This window comes from Meriones unguiculatus, chromosome 3, assembly GCF_030254825.1.
Source record: "Meriones unguiculatus strain TT.TT164.6M chromosome 3, Bangor_MerUng_6.1, whole genome shotgun sequence".
In the NCBI taxonomy this organism is placed as follows: Eukaryota; Metazoa; Chordata; class Mammalia; order Rodentia; family Muridae; genus Meriones; species Meriones unguiculatus.
The window spans coordinates 97,768,991-97,783,859 of record NC_083351.1 but is presented as its reverse complement, the minus strand read 5'-3'; the positions used below and the strand labels follow the sequence as shown (position 1 = coordinate 97,783,859).

The 14,869-nt window shown below is 41.1% G+C and overlaps 1 long non-coding RNA gene across 3 annotated transcripts in view; it reads left to right on the top strand.

Annotated features, from left to right (window-relative positions):
• Positions 1-14,869, top strand: part of LOC132653116 (uncharacterized) — a 92,015-nt gene that overhangs the window by 35,814 nt on the left and 41,332 nt on the right. Inside the window, exons 3-5 of one of the 3 annotated variants that reach the window (XR_009590826.1) lie at positions 2,902-3,073; positions 7,093-7,167; positions 9,031-9,663. This is a non-coding gene — a long non-coding RNA (uncharacterized LOC132653116). Of the gene's footprint in view, positions 1-2,901; positions 3,074-7,092; positions 7,168-9,030; positions 9,664-14,869 lie in introns of those variants that run through there. The other 2 variants (XR_009590828.1, XR_009590827.1) reach the window with 2 other exon arrangements.

Sequence of the window (14,869 nt, the reverse complement as noted above, 5' to 3'; positions counted from 1 at the left end):
TGCTTTCTAATATGTATTTTGCATTGCTACACGTATAGTTTTCAAAAATTTTTCCAACTTAAGAAAGACCTTTGCAGATCATTTGTCCAGTGCCAGCTGTGCTGAGGAGCCACAAAAAGATTTATTTTTAATTCAGAATTAGCCAATGCACTGGCAGCGAAAATGTCCCAGCACTGTGAAGTTTGTCTCCCTACAGACCTGTCCAACCACTCCAGGCCCGTCTTTTAATAAGGATCTGTTTGCATTTAAATTTTCTTAGCTGCATTTAGCAGCTTTAATTTTTTTTCTTTTCTATATTTCCAGTTCATTTAACTGTTTTGTATTGAACACCTCCAGTCTGTGCTGTTCACTTGCCACAAGGATATGTAAGGAAGGACAGGTGGTGATGTCTGCCGGTGCTGCAGTAATGTCAGAGAAGAGAGATCTGAGCTGAGGAACCCAGGTCTTTTGTAATTGTCAGTAAGCATGCTTGGAGCAGAACATTGCCTGTTTTGGATGGGGGCAGAGCAACTTCTTTCAAAGCTATGTGTGATGCAAGCATTTCTAAGTATGCCATGAAGAACAAACTCAGTAGTTCTTTCTCTCCCAAGGACTTGCAGAAAACTCAGGAATCATGTAAAGTTTTGTCTTCTGTGAGTGGTTTAATTATAGCGCTGAAATGGTTTCCCAAGAAGCAGTGTATCAATTATGTTAACAGCCTCCGGCAGCTTTGTTCTATGGTATGTTCTCTCTGCCTTCTGTTCACACCAATGAATACTGAGAATAAAAATGTGAAATGTTTTTCTGTGCTTTAAAATTATAAAGATTGATATTTTCTCATGTTTAGGTAAATTTCATTCTTAAATTTTAATACTAATTTGGGAAACTAAGGAGAATAGACAACCCAAAACCCCTTATGATACCTGCCACAAAGTGACCAATCAGGTTATTTTTCCTGAGTTAGACCTCCAAATTTGGAGAACAAACTGTATCATAGACATGTGCTGTTCAAAATATCCCAATCTTGGGTGAGCAATATGGTATTTTAAAAGTTTAAAGTAGCAAAGGGAAGGTATCTTAATTTTCAAAAGACAAATTACTAATTTAAAGCCTTATTCTATGAAAATATATTTTGTTGAACTCTATGCATTTAAAAGGGAAGATTTTTCTTTATATACAAAAGGACTTAACACCCTCACTGAGATCAAAACACATCATAAGTGTATGATAGAATTCTTGGACCTGAGATAGTGCCTTGTACCCCAGAAACATATATCATGCCACACTTCAGAAGGTCTAGGGGAGAAAAAAATCATGAGGCTTTAAATACAATGTGAAGTAATCTGCCAACATTGGGACTAGTTTGTGAAAACTTTAGTGAACATTGGCAGTTTGGTGTGAAGTGTGATAGAAGGAAGTTAGCTAACCCCACCTCTGTCTGCAGCTGCATCGCGAAACACTCATTCAGAGTTGTTACTTGTGTTTGCACATATCCAAAAACTATTTGACTTTTATAAAAAATTTCATTTAGAAATTCCATTTAGAAAGAAAGAGAGGAAAGGACAAATGGAGAGAGAGAGGGAGGGAGAAAAGAAAGAAGAGCCAAAGCATTCTTTAATGGCAGGGCAAACTTCAACCTTTTCAACCCAGGTCCTCTTATTGGTAGAAGAATAAAATCTTTAGAATTTCAAAGCTGTCATTCCAGGGTAGCAAATAGCTCATACATATGCAAATCATGAGTTGTCTGTTTTGTTTTCAGACATGGCATTTCTCTAATTTCCGATTCACAGCATCAACTGGCAGAGACTATCAGTGCTGTTTTTCACAGATTGCAAATGAGAAGATGCCACATTCCACACAGCAAGAGCAGGCATAGCTGTGTCCTGAACAGATCCTCTCTAAGGGTCCTGAGTGCCACGAGCATCTCACCTGCCTGCAGAAGGCAAACCTTCTCAACCTTTCATGCTCACATGCAGGCAGTGAATTGCATTAGTTATCACTTCTGCTCTCTGTTTGCTGTGCTCACAGGTGTGGAGCCCATTGGTATCCCCTTACTCTGGGAAACAAGGGTTAATTCCAGCCTTGGACCAGTTGTCATGGTGCCCAGAGTCACGTGACATTTGGTTCTCTGTCTTCAACTGCTTCACTCTGGGCAAAATGATAGTTCATCTACTGATGGAAACCTGGAGATTTAGTCGTAATCCATTCTCCCACACCTCAGCTGAAAACCCTGCAAAACATACCAGATAGTCTCTCATCGACAACCTAGTATCTAAGCTTCACTCTTCAAATAACTCTCTCTGGAGGGTTGCCTGACCAGTGGCCCACACTGTCACATGCCATTTTTCATTGAGACCCTTTGAGCCCATACTGTATTGGAAGTATAAATAGTCCTCTCTGGAACACTGAATTCTCCCCCAAGCGTTATCTTTGCAATTCAAGAATTGAAGTATAGAGAAATATTTGCAGGGGGAAAAAAGGTATCTGATTTCATTCCAAGTTTCAACCTGCAGACTCCTCCCAGTATTCTTCCTCCATCAAGCTTCTGGTGTGCGTTGACTCTAACAGTAAAAGTCTGTAAGGATTGAGGATCCTGCAAGCATCTCCAGATGTTGCAGAGAGCCTAAAATGTGAACAAATAGCTCTTTCAAAGATGGTTCTGGGAAGGAAAACAATATAACAATTTCCCACATTAAAGTATTTTACTTGATTTGTGTTTGTCATTAAATAATAATACTATTTAAAGGAAAGGGAAATTTTAAAAATACATTTTATTCATTTTTCCAAGGTAACAGGTAACACAAAAACTTAGTGGCTAAAAAAATGAGTGTCTTGGACCCAAGAGTTCAGAGGCCAACACCTTCCCCCGCACCCCAGCCTCAAGTCTCCTCTCACTCACAACTTGACCATTGTTTATTTCAGACAATGAGATTGAAAGAAACTGGTTGGAAGCCTCTTAAGGGGCAGAGAGAAGTGCTCAGATCCAGTGAATGCACAGATTACAGCAGCTCTTCATGCTTTTCAGAGCCTCTTCAGAAGTGTGGAATCCAGGCTCTCATTTGGATACAGAATTGCTGTGAGCTGACCCTTCCAGGTAAATTTAAACCTGGTTCTCAGGCTGTCCTCTTTTATTATTATTATTATTATTATTATTATTATTATTATTATTATTTTAATATTAGTTACAGATTGTTAACTTTGTATCCCTGCTGTACCCTGCTCCCTCATTCCCTCCCAATCCCACCTCCCATTCTCATCTCCTCCCTGCTCCTTTCCAAGTCCTCTGATAAGGGACAACCTCCTTCCCTTTCATCTGATACTGGTTTATCAGGTGTCTTCAGGACTGCCTGCAAAGTCCTCCTCTGTGGCCTAGCAGGGCTGCTCCTCCCTCAGGGTGGAGGGGAGGTCAAAGAGCCCACCATTGAGTTCATGTCAGAACCCTGTTCCCCTTATTAGGGTACCCACTTAGATACTGAGCTACCAAGGGCTACATCTGAGCAGAGGTTCTAGGTTGCATCCATACATGGTCCTTGGTTGGAGAAACATTCTCATAAAAGACCCTTGTGTCCAGATATATTTGGTCTTTGTGGAACTCCTGTCCTCTCCAGGTCAAATTAACTCCCCCCCCCGTTTTTTCTGTTTGTTTGTTTGTTTTTTATTCCCTGCACTCTGCTGAAGATTTGGTTGAGTCTTAATATCTGCTTTGATACACTGCTAGGTAGAGATTTTCAGAGGCCCACTGTGGTAGGCTCCTGTCCTGCTACTTATTTGCTCCTATATCCAATGTCTATCCTATTTGTCTTTCTAAATGAAGATTGATTATCTTACCCCGGGTCCTCCTTCTTGTTTATCTTCTTTAGGTGTATAGACTTCATTATGTTTATCCTATTTTATAGGACTATATAAGTGTGTATATACCATGTGTGTCTTTCTACCCCTGGGATACCTCACTCAGGATGATGGTTTCTAGGTCCCACCATTTGCCTGCAAATTTCATGATTTCCTCATTTTTAATTGCTGAGTAGTATTCCATTGTGTAAAAGTACCACAATTTCTGTATCCATTCCTCAACTGAGGGACATCTGGGTTGTTTCCAGGTTCTGGCTATGACAAATAAAACTGCTACAAACATGGTTAAGCAGAAGCCAAAACCATTCAGTGGAAAAAAGACAGCATCTTCAACAAATGGTGCTGGTCTAACTGGATGTCTACATGCAGAAAAATGAAAATAGATCCATACTTATCACCCTGCACAAAACTAAAGTCCAAGTGGATCAAAGATCTCAACATAAAACCAGATACACTAAATTGTTTAGAAGAAAAAGTGGGTAAGACATCGGAACTCATTGACACAGGAGACAACTTCCTGAATAGAACACCAATAACACAGGCTCTAAGAGCAACAATCAATAAATGGGACCTCCTGAAACTGAAAAGCTTCTGTAAAGCAAAGAACATAGTCATCAAAACAAAACGACAGCCTACAGACTAGGAAAGGATCTTCACCAACCCTTTATCTGACAGAGAGCTAATATCCGGTATATATAAAGAACTAAAGAAGTTAAAAAGCAGCAAATCAAGCAATTCAATTAAAAAATGGGGTACAGAGATAAACAGATAATTCTCAGTAGAGGAATACAGGATAGCAGAGAAACACTTAAAGAAATGCTCAACGTCCTTAGCCATCAGAGAGATGCAAATCAAAACCACCCTGAGATTTTACCTGACACCCACCAGAATGGCTAAGATCAAAAACTCAAGAGACAACACATGCTGGAGAGGATGTGGAGAAAGGGGAACCTTCCTCCATTGCTGGTGGGAATGTAAACTTGTACGACCACTCTGGAAATCAATCTGGTGCTTTCTCAGACGATTAGGAATAGTGATTCCTCAAGATCCAGCTATACCACTCCTAGGCATATATCCAAAAGATGCTCAAGTACACAACAAGGATATTTGCTCAGGCTGTCCTCTTAGAGGGACTTAGAGATAACCACCTGGCATTGCCAGGAACATGCCCAGTAACCATGACACAAACATGATTGGATGCAATCAGTTTGAAGATCATCTGACTTTATGAAAATATGGCGTTATCATTCTGAATTTATAAAAGTAGTTTGTAAAGCACTATTAATATTTTCGCAAACTTTGTGACAGGAAGAGGGAGAAGGAGGCTGGGGCCAGTTTACTCTGTAGTTACTAGCTCCCTAGTGCAACCGAGCATCATATTCACCTTGATTATTGCTAACATCCCACATGCAAACTGGCTGTTTCATGTTCATCTGCTCATCTGCTAATCTGTGTTTCAATGTATGATTCCCTTGATACAAAAGAATATCGGAGTTTCTTCTGCTGGCAGATTATACTTAAGTACTGCTGGGCAAGAACGATGATGGCCAATTCTGCTCCAGGGCACAAGCTGAGCCCTGGTACTCCTGTTTTTGTTTTTGTTTTTGTTTTAATTTTTTTTATTAATTACACATTATTTACTTTGTATCCCCCCTGTAGTTCCCTCCCTTTTTCTCTCTCAACCCCTCCCTTCCTCCCAGTTCTCCATGCATGCCCCTCCCCAAGTCCACTGATAGGGGAGGTCTTCTTTTCCTTCCTTCTGATCCTAGTCTGTTAGGTCTCATCAAGAGTGGCTGCATTGTCTTCCTCTGTGGCCTGGTAAGGCTGCTCCCCCATCAGGGGGAGGTGATCAAAGAGCAGGCCAATCAGTTCATGTCAGACACAGTCCCTGTTCCCATTACTATGGAACCCACTTGGACACTGAACTGCCATGGGCTACATCTGTGCAGGGGTTCTAGATTATCTCCATGCATGGTACTTGGTTGGAGTATCAGTCTCAGGGAAAATCCCCTGTGCTCAGATTGTTTGGTTCTGTTGCTCTCCTTGTCTTCTGTCCTCTCTATATCTTACTATTTCCCACTTCTTTCATAAGATTCCCTGCATTCTGCTCAAAGGTTGGCCACAAGCCTCAGCATCTGCTTTGATAGTCTGCAGGGCAGAGCCTTTCAGAGGTCCTTTGTGGCAGGTTCCTAACTTCTTCCCTGTTTTCTCCTTCTTCTGATGTCCATCTTCTCTGCCTTTCTGGCCTGGTACTCTTCCTGAAATACCACATACCAGTGACTTTCCAGTGAGCCTGTCCTCAATGCCTTCATGCTAGAATGCATCACCTTCTGTTGGGTTTAAACATGTCGGAGGGCAGGAAGCACAAATTCCAAGTGCTTTAGTTGTAAAACATTCCATAGGTGATGTGGGAAAGTTCACTGTCATTGTCTGTCCACAGCCTTTCCTCTCTTACACATCTTCACCCTCTTACTGTGCAATAGTGGGCCTGCTCTTTAAACCTTTCCCCGGTTTTCAGTAGAAAGATTTTGATCTGTGTCAGGAGAGGGTTCTACAGGCTTGCTGAGTGACAAAGTGCAGGCTAGGCTGTGGGTCAAAGAGCCATGCTTCCCTTCCAGTAAGCTTGTAAACAGTCTTGGTCCATGGAAACCTGACCACCATGTTTAGCTGGTCAGCTGTGGGTCTCCTCTGACCAGGGAATACTCAGCTTCTTTATAGCATCCAGAGATTTAAAAACACTTTCTCCAAAAAGATCCTAGAACTGGGGTGTGTGAACTTTCCAGGCTAGACCAGGCTTGTGACCCTTCCTTGGCTGGGCAAGACCCAGGCTATTCTTCACTTATGTGGGGGTGGGGGGTAAAGTTGTGTGTGCATATGTGTATGTAGCCTTTCTTTTCAAATGATTAAGTCTCAAATATATAAACTACAAGGAAAATATTCATGTCCACAGGTCACTTACTGTCCTTTTAAATCCACCCTGCAAAAGATGGGTAATGCTTATGATGACAGGTAGAAAGCCTGGGTTTGACAGTGTTGTGCCCACGGAGTTGCATCGAAATTCCATAGATTAGGTCGTTTAAATATTTGTTACTTTTCACAGTATTGGATGTCACTGCAAAGTCAAGATGGCAGTAGATCTTGTATGCTGTAGGTGGTTGGTGACCTTCTTCTGTGTCCCAAGAATGCAGAAATCATATGTTGGTATTTCTCTCTCATAGGGCCCCAATCCCACTCACATGCTGCATTGCTGTTTCTCTCTCTTAGGGAAGCATCAATCTCATTGCATTCAACATCCGAACTCACTACTTTTAAGGACTCCACTCCACATTGCCATCAGTGGTAGGTATTTTTTCAGTATGTATGAGTGGCAGGAGGCAGTGTTTAATTTATGACAGACATAAGGGTTTCCTAGAGTCAATCCCTGAGCTTCTAACCTGTGTTGGCCCATATAAAAGGAAAACTTTATAATAAAGAACTTCTACCTATAACAACCATAGCATACTGTCCTTGCACATGAATCCCACCTTTAGGTTTTTCAGGACAAACACCTGTGAACTTGCATTCCTCAGATGGGTAGAAAAACAATCTAAATCCCAGGCCTTATTAAACCTCTACAACAAAAACATGTGAAACTTGAGGTAACAGATCCAGAGAAGTATGAGCTGCCTTTGGGATCTAAGAGTCCCAGAGCTTCATGTCTCATTCAGATCAAGGAGTTCTCTCAATGCAATGCTGTAATGCCACCAACTTCTGGAAAGCAAATGTCACCTAATACCAAAGGAAATGGACAGCCACATTCATGGCACACTAGTAAAGACTGATTCCTAAAATGATATATAGTTTAAAACCACCAATTTGAACTTCAGAATTCCATGGGACATACTAAAGAATCCTTACAAAGAAAGGTTCCACCTTAACAATTAACTTAAATTGTATTGCCTGGTGGGTCCTTTGGGTGTGATCAGCTGGAGAGGGTGATGGATAAAGAAGGTAAGAACAGGCTGTGCGTATGAAGAAAGCACAATGATATCTGCATAGTGTATGTGTAACATTATTATGTATAAGTGCCACATTAAGAACCATTCTGTATAAGTAAATATTAAAAATAAAACTACCTTAACTATTTAATATGTCTTACCTGGGGAATAACTAGTAACATTTTTTTATACATTGTTTCACAGAATATAAAGAAATAGATAAGCTATTTGGTATCCCTGGAATTTATAAGTTCCAGACTGTAGTGAGTAGTGAGTTATTACTACTTCCATTATTGCAACAATTTGGCAAATATCCAAAGAAGTTCTCACAAGTAGTCAACTAATACTGTGTTATGTCAGGGTCCAAGAAACTCTAGGCCTCCTAGGGAGAATGGTATGGAGTCAAAACAAAGGGAAGTTCATATTTAAAGAACTCAACTATACATCTGCTGGTAGGTCATTCTGGATTCTCCAGGAAGACATCCTAGATCTATAGAGAGGTATATAGGAGGGTGTGGTGGTTTGAATGAGAATGGCTCCAAAGGCTCATATAGTTGCATGCTTGACCCCCAGTTAATGAAACTCTTTTGGGGAAAGATTAGAAGGTTTGGCCTTGAAGTAGGTGTGGCCTTGTTGGAGGAGGTGGTCACTAGGGATGGGATGTGGGGTTTCAACTGCTCATTCCAGGAGTGTCTATCTGCACCTAACCTGCCCTTCAGATATGAGTTTTCAGCTACTCCACTAGTGCAACACCTGCTTGCCTGCCTGCCACTTTGTTCCCTACCATGAAGTTTATGAACTCACCTTCTAAAACTGTAAGCAAGCCTCCAATTAAAGGCTTCCTTTTGTAAGTTGACTTGGTTATGGTGTTTCATCACAACAATAGAAAAGTAACTATGACATAGGGGATTTGTTTTATTTTTTATTGATAGGTAATAATTGTGCATATAATTGGGTTCACGAACATTTTAACATTAATCAATGCAATCCTTATTTATCCACATGCCTTGTATTCTTTTACAACGTCTAGTATCCATTGCTTTTGAGTCATGTCAAACTTCTTTAGCTCCCACATATGACAGTGAGCCTCTAGCACTTGTCTTTCTGTGTCTGAGTTGTTTCAGTTAATATAATGTCCTCTAGTTCCATCCACTTGTGCCACAGATGACAGGATTCCACTCTTCCAGGTAGCTGAATATTCTATTGGGACTACCTTGTTCCACAGGGCAAGACTGATCTTCATTGTCAGGATATCTCCAACCAGCAACCAACAACCAGCAACTGGAGCAGCAGGAGAGCAGCAGCAGCAGAAGCAGCAGCTGCAGCCTCTCTTGGAGCTCTGACATTTATATCCCCTCTGAAGAGTCCCCAGAATTCCAAATCATCAGCTGACAAAATCACACCCCTGCCACAGCCCGAGGCAAATCAGAGTCAGCTTCTGTGGACAATCTGAAGCAGCCCCATATCCCACACCTGGGATTAAAATGAAAACATATTCACATAACATTTCTCTGTTTTTAAAAAAACCAAAAGTCCCACAGGAAAAAATAAACTAAAAGGCAATTTTTTTAATTTTTAAGAACTTCCTTACTATATACTGTTCTCTAGAAGTGTATTAGAACTTTTTTAACATGTGCCATGCCTTAGCCCCTCCCCTTCCATTCTCTCTCCTTTTCTTCCTTTTTTCCTTTTCCTTCTTCCCTTCCTTATCCTTCTCTTTTCTCCACTTTCTCAGTTCATTTATTTACCTATAGTACTTACACACACACACACACACACACACACAATGTACCACCACACTCAGAGATCTCCATGGTGTGAAGTTTGTAGAAGAGAACAGGTTTGTTCTGTTTCTGGGCACGAGACAAACTGCTTTGCAGGACCAGTTTCTTCCCTGGGGTGTCTTGCAGGTCACTTACTTAAACTTGTACAAGTTCCCTCTTGAGCTGAATTATTAATGAATAAAGAGTTCATAGTTCTGTAGTCTGAATATGGCTTTTAATATTTGATATACATTCCCAGAGCTTTGATCTAAGATCAAAATCATACATTAATGTATATGGGGGTGAATTAAAAACACCTGGATTTGCAAATGATAAATACATCAAGGGGTAAATCTCTTAACCAACCCAACTTTAAAATCTCACATTGTAAAAACAACTATCAAAAGATCACATTATGCCTCATAAATATATAATTACTGTCATTTAAAATAAATTATAAAAATGTAGAAGACACAAAAATCAGTAAAGCAAATGTAGGACCTTGCTGGTAGCTCTCCACTTCTGAAGGTTGCCAATGTATTACTTTCTTTTTTTTTTAATTTATTTTTTTCTTATTAGTTACATTTTATTAACTCTGTATCCCAGCTGTATCACACGCCCTCATTCCCTCCCAATCCCACCCTCTCTCCCTCATCTCCACCCTGCCCCTTTCCAAGTCCACTGATGGGGGGGACCTCCTCCCCTTTCATCTGACCCTGTCTTATCAGGTATCTTCAGGACTGGCTGCAAAGTCCTCCTCTGTGGCCTAACAGGACTGCTCCTCCCTTGGGGGGTAGGGAGGTCAAAGAGCCAGCCATTGAGTTCCTGTTAGAAACAGTCCTTGTTCCCCTTACTATGGGAAACCAATTGGTTACTGAGCTACCACGGGCTACATCCGAGCAGAGGTTCTAGGTTGTATCCATACATGGTCCTTGGTTGAATGTCAGTCTCAGAAAAGACCCTGTGCCCAGATATATTTGGTCCTTATGGAGCTCCTATCCTTTCCCCATCATACTAACTCCCCGTCTTTCATATGATTCCCTGTACTCTGTCGAAGGTTTGGTTATGAGTCTTAGTGTCTGCTTTGAAACACTGTTAGGTAGAGTCTTTCAGATGCCTTCTGTGGTAGACTCCTGTCATACGTTCAATGCACATCCCATCTGTTTTTCTAAATGAGGATTGATCATCTTACCTCATGTCCGCTCTCTTGATTATCTTTTTTAGGTGTATAGATTTCATTGTGTTTATCATATTTTATAGGTCTATATAAGCGAGTATATAATGTGTTTGTCTTTAATTTCATCTTCATGAGCTTTGTTTTACTCTTACCCTAAAAATTTTCCTTCCCTAACTTGCTTCCTTTTTAGTCATTTGTAAACTATCTCCCAAAAGTACCTTCAGAGAGTTGTGTGAATTATACCTGAGTATCTTTCATGGAGTTTCCCTTTCTCTTCTATTGTCTTCCAGGCAGCTTGAGATGAAGGGGCCCTCCGAAAATAAATGGTCAGCCTTACCAACTTTCTTTTCACCACCTGTTGTCAAGACCCTCATCTTATTGAATATGGCAACCCACTGGTGAAATACCTTCTCCATTAGCATATGGTGTGTGCTTCTTTATCTAAGGATGCTCTTAATTCTTAGTACATATTTCTTTTCAAGCTTCCCACACAAACATACTAAAAGGTACTACGGTTCTCTCACTGAGTAAACCATGTGCCACTGTAGCATTTCCAACCAGGACTGATTCTTTTTTTTTTTTAGATGTTTTCACTTGCAAATAATTTCCATCTACACTACAGCATGTCTCGCTTCTCCCATTTCACACTGTGGGGGTTGGCTTTAGTGAGACTTCCTTGGATTTGGAACATGCATCCTCATATATGACCATGTCTACCCTCATTCCCATGGGAACAACTGCCACGGGGAGAGTCTCCACTCTGCCTGTCCCACCCTCCATTCCAGTGACATACATTTATCTTTTTGATACTGCAGTAAAAATGCAGGGCCCAATATGGGAAATGCAGGTGTGACATTCAGGGTGACCATGCATGTTCTTCAAGTACACCAGCTTGACAGAGAAACAACACTCAGCAGCTTAAGAAGACCAAAGAAACATCAAGACAGGCACACACCATACCATCTCATAGCATTATCCCAAAACTGAATTTTCAGTGTAGAAAACTCAGATCTCAGAAAAGCTCTTCACTGTAGACGCCCCATATTGTACACAGGAAATGAACATACACATTGTCACAGTGTGTGGGTCAGAGGACAACTTGCTGGGGTTGGTTTTCTCCTTCCACCTAGAGATCGAACTCAGCTCATCAGGCTTTATAGCAAGCACCTTTACTCACTGAGACATCTCCCCAGCCCCAGGACACAATCTTTTCAACAGCCCTATCAATCTCTCTTCTTGTCCAGGCCCTGAAGGCTTTGGCTTCAAGCCCTTCTCTCCAGCCTTGCTCTGAGTGAGCTGTTCTCAGGTTATTACAGTCTCTGAAGGATAACTCAGAGGAAAGTCTATCCTCTAGGAGTCTCCTTCCTCTTTTGGAAATGGGAAGCGATGGCTGTGAGAATTTAAAGAATGCCAGATGGGTAGTAACGTGCTCAGAACTTGTAGTGTCCAGTTCAGTTTCTTTGCCTCATAGTTTCTCCCTGGTTCCCATCACCCCAGAAGCAGGGATGAGAATAGAAATGCAAATAGTCTACATTGATAAGGTCAGGAAGCTAAGTGAGCTGCAGAGGAATCTGGAGAACTTCTATGGCTGTTCCTGTTGGCCACAGAGTTAGGCTGTAGAGTGAGAGATAAGCTATAGAGTTGAGTCCAGCTACAGAGGTAAGAGGGCTTGATGGAGTCCAGAAGAACAAATGGGTAAGCATATGGAAGGCAGGTCTATATGGGCAAACAGCAACCCTCAACAGGCCAAAGCAACAACAGGGGGAACCCAAGGAGAAGCCTCTGGGTCAGCTGAGACTTCTCTGCCTGTCAGAATCTGATGTATGTATACACTGGGCATTCGGATGACCAGGGGAGGGGCAGTCACCACCACATTGTTGTACTCAGTGTCGTCCACTCTGTGTGGCTTAGGGGAGGGAGCTGCATCCTCTCCTTGGTCTGGTGTATTCCTAAGTTATTGGGCCTGGTTTCCTTGACACAATATACTCATGCGCTTCTAAGGTCCCAATTTACCCTGATAAATTTATAGCCCCTTTCTGCTCCCAGGAACAAGTCATTTATCAGTCTGTGCTACACAGGTAGACAGATGTTGCCCATCACCTGTCTAGCAAGGTGAAGAATCATCTTCCATCCTCAGAGTGCAGCCGAATGCTGTTTGTAAAACAGGGTCTCTCAATACAAGGCACAATCTGAAAATCCCCTTATTACATATTAACTAAAAGCACGGCAAAGGCAGAGATTAACAGGAACATTAGCTGAGATTATTACGATGCACTTTTACTACTAACAAATGAATAGAATATTCCCAGCTAAAGTTAGTACATGTGATTGCTCTAATCTTTAAATCTTTTTCTTAGTTTTTATGTAAGGTCAATTTCTGCCCCAGGATCATTTATCATTGTCCTCATGCTTTAGTAGGCTGGGTACCTTCTCAGTACTTCCATGTTCCTTATGACCTTGATGGTTTTGTGGAGTGCTGATTTGGTCATTTGTAAAACATTGTGCAGCTTAGGTTTGACTGACATTTACCTCAAGGTTATATGGGAGTTATGAATTCTTAGGGTGAAGACTGTAGTGGGTAAATGACTTTGTCAGCATATCCTATCTAGGGTAAATGATATCACCTGACTTAGCACTGCTATTGTTCCTCAGGAGCTGGCTGAGATGGGGTTTGTCACTTTTCATCACTGTGAACTTACTCATTTGTCTCATTTTCTTTTTTATTTTTCACTATTCTGAAAGCAAGTTACTATGCAAGACCCTTACCCAAGACACAAAGAGTTATGTTCATTCCACGCTCCATTTCCATAAGGCCAAAGCACCAGCATAAATTGTTTGACCATTTTCTGCCTGAGTACATCTTGGTCTGGGCTTATTTAATAATTTATTGATAGCACTGTGTGTTCATGGATATTTATTTTTGTTTATAGCCCAATTGTCTTAGTTAAGGTTTCTATTGCTGTGATGAAACACTGTGACCAAAGCAAGTCAGGGACAAAGGGGTTTATTTGGCTTATACTTCCACATCACAGTTCATCATTGAAGGAAGTCAGGGCAAGAACTCAAACAGGCAGGAATCTGGAGACAGGAGCTAATGCAGAGGCCATGGAGGACTGCTGCTTGCTGACTTTCTCCGGATGGCCTGCTCAGCCTGCATTCTTGTAGAACCCAGAACCAGCAGCCCTTTGAAGGTGAAGGGCTAGGCCCTGCCCCATCAATCGCTAATTAAGAAAGTGCTCTACAGGCTGGCTCACAGGCTGATCTCATGGAGGCATTTTTCTCAGTTGAGGCTCCCTCCACTCTGATGATTCTAGCTTGTGTCAAGATCATATGAACTTGCCAGCACATGCATGATCTATTTTGGTGGTCCTACCAGCACATGTTGTTGGGGGCTGTTGGCCCCTCTGATCCTTTGGCTTTTATTTTGTTACTGCTGTTTACTGATATGCTTTGGGAATGTATTTTTCCTGGCTGCAGAAGCACTCAACTCTACGTTCTATTCTTACAGATCTTTCTTACTTTCTTCTGTATTTTTGGTTTAGTCCTATTGTTCCCAGTCAGCACAGGCACCATAAAATACTGAATTTTCTGTAATGGAGGCATTCATTTGGCATCAAAAAATATTACTGAGGAGCGAGACATAAAGAAATCCACAGGTAGTAGCACAGTTTGGTATGTTCGGAATGGACCATAGGCCAGCCACTCCTGAGACTTCCATCATGGAACTGTTAAATATTTTATGTCTGTCTTGTTATTTCAGAGCCTTCACTTATCTCAAATAAAAAATATTTGATGTCATTACTATTTATATATGCATACGATATGTACAGAAAAGAAAAACTTATTTTTTAAAAAATCTACTAGAAACGTATAAAGATAAACATTACTTTGGGGCATAGTTTTCTCTGTTAACTTTATTATATATTATGAATATAATGTTAAAATGTTACAGGATCATGGGAAAATATCTGAAGTCTGGGACATGTCTATATGAAGGTTGTTTTTGAATGGAACTATGAACACGTATTCACTTTTCTGCCCATATTAGACCTTCATAGTCAGGTTTCTTACTACTTTAACTGATAGTGATACCAAACAAAAGAAGAACCTGAAGTGTAAAGTTC